The sequence below is a fragment of the Oncorhynchus kisutch genome, linkage group LG12 (genome assembly GCF_002021735.2).
Source record: "Oncorhynchus kisutch isolate 150728-3 linkage group LG12, Okis_V2, whole genome shotgun sequence".
Taxonomy (NCBI): Eukaryota; Metazoa; Chordata; class Actinopteri; order Salmoniformes; family Salmonidae; genus Oncorhynchus; species Oncorhynchus kisutch.
The window spans coordinates 3088807-3093356 of record NC_034185.2 but is presented as its reverse complement, the minus strand read 5'-3'; the positions used below and the strand labels follow the sequence as shown (position 1 = coordinate 3093356).

Below are 4550 nucleotides of genomic sequence, written 5' to 3'. Positions count from 1 at the left end.
CCGGAACTCTACACTACAGCCGTATCCCTACACTACAGCCGTATCCCTACACTACAGCCGTATCTCTACACTACAGCCGTATCCCTACACTACAGCCGTATCCCTACACTACAGCCGTAACTCCACACTACAGCCGTAACTCCACACTACAGCCGTAACTCTACACTACAGCCGTATCCCTACACTACAGCAGTAACTCTACACTACAGCCGTAACTCTACACTACACTACAGCCGTAACGCCACACTACAGCCGTAACTCTACACTACAGCCGTATCTCTACACTACAGCCGTATCTCTACACTACAGCCGTAAATCCACACTACAGCCGTATCTCTACACTACAGCCGTATCTCTACACTACAGCCGTAACTCTACACTACAGCCGTAACTCTACACTACACTACAGCCGTATCTCTACACTACAGCCGTAACTCTACACTACAGCCGTAACTCTACACTACAGCCGTAACTCTACACTACAGCCGTATCTCTACACTACAGCCGTAACTCTACACTACACTACAGCCGTAACTCTACACTTCAGCCGTATCTCCACACTACAGCCATAACTCTAAACTTCAGCCGTATCTCTACACTACAGCCGTATCCCTACACTACAGCCGTAACTCTACAGTACAGTATCCCTCACTACAGCCGTATCCCTACATTACAGCCGTAACTCTACACTACAGCCGTAACTGAATATCATAACACACTATAACACACTATAACATACCATAACACACCATAACACACCATAACACACTATAACACACTATAACACACCATTACACACTATAACACACTATAACACACTAACACACCATTACACACTATAACACACCATAACACACTATAACACACCATAACACACCATTACACACTAACACACCATTACACACTATAACACACCATTACACACTATAACACACCATAACACACTATTACACACCATTACACACTATAACACATTAACACACTATAACACGCCATTACACACCATAACACACCATTACACACTATAACACACCATTGCACACTATAACACACCATTACACACTATAACACACCATAACACACTATTACACACCATTACACACTATAACACATTAACACACTATAACACATTAACACACTATAACACGCCATTACACACCATAACACACCATTACACACTATAACACACCATTACACACTATAACACACCATTACACACTATAACACACCATTACACACTATAACACACCATTACACACTATAACACACCATTACACACTATAACACACCATAACACACCATAACACACTATTACACACCATTACACACCATAACACACTATAACACACCATAACACATTAACACACTATAACACACCATAAACACCATTACACACTATAACACACCATAACACACCATTACACACCATAACACACTATAACACACCATGTTATATCCACGCCAACTTCTCTCTCCACTGTAACCCAGCAGCCATGATCCAACTACGGTCTCTTAATAGATCCCCCAAAGTGCTTTAACCCTCTGTTGTTATCAGGGTGTATGTAGACAAGGCCCTAGCTTGGGGAGCGACAGAAAATATACACTGCGTCATAGTTTTGTTTTTCCTGTGTTTAAAAAAACAAAAAAACAAACAATATATGTTGTTTATTTGCCATTTTGATTAATATACAGTATGCCCTGTTCTAACTCAAGCCAGGGGAATGTTCTAGTCTTCAGTCTGGAAAGCTCCTAGTCCCTTTAACATCTGATCTAGAGGAACTGGGTACCAGAACCACGTTGGAGGCTCGTCGGAGCCATCGTCTTGTTGCTTATGAAACTGACGTCAATGTGTTTGCTGACACATATAAAATCATCAGATTCGATAGCGCCATTGACGACGTTTCAAGCTAGCTGTGGAGTGATCTTAACGGGCAGGGTTCCTACCACCATAACAGAATCACCTATCCAGCCCCTTCAGAAACACAAGGGGAGATGGGCTTTCAGAACACACTGGAGTTCTGAAGAGTCATCTGTTCTAGAACTGTCCTTGTTGACACGAGGCATAATGGGTACTGTAGTTCTTTAGTTCTTCCTGAAGGGTACCTGTATGATTGGTGGTCCTGAGCTGGTCACGTCACATCCACTGTTTTCTCCACAGCTATTCCCTGTTGATAGTTGATGTCATTGAGAGTTTATCCACAGTATGGGGTTTGTGGCGAGCTCAAGCACAACATTATCAGAACTCTGAGGTGACATTTATAAATGCCTGGTTCAATCGCTTTTTACATTTATTAAGTAATTTAGCAGACTCTCGGATCCAGAGCCACTACAGTAGTGAGTCATTTAACAGACTCTCTGATCCAGAGTCACTACAGTAGTGAGTCATTTAACAGACTCTCTGATCCAGAACCACTACAGTATTGAGTCATTTAGCAGACTCTTATCCAGAGCCACTACAGTAGTGAGTCATTTAGCAGACTCTTATCCAGAGCCACTACAGTAGTGAGTCATTTAGCAGACTCTCTTATCCAGAGCCACTACAGTAGTGAGTCATTTAACAGACTCTCTGATCCAGAGCCACTACAGTAGTGAGTCATTTAACAGACTCTCTGATCCAGAGCCACTACAGTAGTGAGTCATTTAGCAGACTCTCTGATCCAGAGCCACTACAGTAGTGAGTCATTTAGCAGACTCTCTTATCCAGAGCCACTACAGTAGTGAGTCATTTAGCAGACTCTCTTATCCAGAGCCACTACAGTAGTGAGTCATTTAGCATACTCTCTTATCCAGAGCCACTACAGTAGTGAGTAATTTAGCAGACTCTCTTATCCAGAGCCACTACAGTAGTGAGTCATTTAGCAGACTCTTATCCAGAGCCACTACAGTAGTGAGTCATTTAGCAGACTCTCTTATCCAGAGCCACTACAGTAGTGAGTCATTTAGCAGACTCTCTTATCCAGAGCCACTACAGTAGTGAGTCATTTAGCAGACTCTCTTATCCAGAGCCACTACAGTAGTGAGTCATTTAGCAGACTCTCTGATCCAGAGCCACTACAGTAGTGAGTCATTTAGCAGACTCTCTGATCCAGAGCCACTACAGTAGTGAGTCATTTAGCAGACTCTCTGATCCAGAGTGAAATAAGCTCCGATTTCTATAGTGGAGGATTTTAGTGTTATTTATTGTAGTATTTTTTGGGTGGGTCTAATCCTGGATGCTGATTGTTTAAGGTACCACCGGCTAAGGCTATGACGTTGAATAGCCTATTCACTATTACATCTGAGTGCGCAATCCACTGTCTCATCAGCCCAGCCAGCCAATTTATAAATATCCACTGTCTCATCAGCCCAGCCAGCCAATTTATAAATATCCACTTTCTCATCAGCCCAGCCAGCCAATTTATAAACTAGATCCCACTGTCTCATCAGCCCAGCCAGCCAATTTATAAACTAGTTCCTCACTGTCTCATCAGCCCAGCCAGCCAATTTATTGACTTGATATCCGCTGTCTCATCAACCCAGCCAAGCAATTTATAAATCTCCACTGTCTCATCAGCCCAGCCAGCCAATTTATAAACTAGATCTCCACTGTCTCATCAGCCCAGCCAGCCAATTTATAGACTTGATATCCGCTGTCTCTTCAGCCCAGCCAGGCAATTTATACATTTCCACTGTCTCATCAGCCCAGCCAGCCAATTTGTAAACTAGATCTCCACTGTCTCATCAGCCCAGCCAGCCAATTTATAGACTTGATATCTGCTGTCTCATCAGCCCAGCCAGCCAATTTATAAACTAGATCTCCGCGGTCTCATCAGCCCAGCCAGCCAATTTATAAACTTGATATCCGCTGTCCAGCTTTCAGTGTGCATGTTTTATTAGCAAGATCCAGGACACATTTTGATGACCCAGAACCATTTTATTTGACCAAAATGAGTTTTGCTTTTGTTATACATTATTATGAAGATTATACTGCTATTTCACACCAAGACTGTTTGCTTTTTAAGTGTATTTGTGGTATTACAATAAAGAGACAGAAATACTTTTGAACTGTTGTTCTTTCTCTCATGATCATTCCTCTGTTTAATACCTGGGGAGCATCATGATCATTCCTCTGTTTAATACCTGGGGAGCATCATGATCATTCCTCTGTTTAATACCTGGGGAGCATCATGATCATTCCTCTGTTTAATACCTGGGGAGCATCATGATCATTCCAGTCTGTAAGACCTGGGGAGCATCATGATCATTCCAGTCTGTAAGACCTGGGGAGCATCATGATCATTCCTCTGTTTAATACCTGGGGAGCATCATGATCATTCCTCTGTTTAATACCTGGGGAGCATCATGATCATTCCTCTGTTTAATACCTGGGGAGCATCATGATCATTCCTCTGTTTAATACCTGGGGAGCATCATGATCATTCCTCTGTTTAATACCTGGGGAGCATCATGATCATTCCAGTCTGTAAGACCTGGGGAGCATCATGATCATTCCAGTCTGTAAGACCTGGGGAGCATCATAATCATTCCTCTGTTTAATACCTGGGGAGCAT

At 42.6% G+C, this 4550-nt stretch overlaps 1 protein-coding gene across 1 annotated transcript in view; it reads left to right on the top strand.

Annotated features, from left to right (window-relative positions):
• Positions 1–4044, top strand: part of LOC109882545 (protein phosphatase 1 regulatory subunit 14C) — a 44459-nt gene extending 40415 nt beyond the window's left edge. The window contains exon 4 of the mRNA XM_031836725.1: positions 1–4044. This exon is cut by the window's left edge and continues 1479 nt beyond it. The gene's annotated coding sequence lies outside the window, so the exon portion shown is untranslated.
• The last annotated feature ends 506 nt before the right edge of the window (positions 4045–4550 follow it).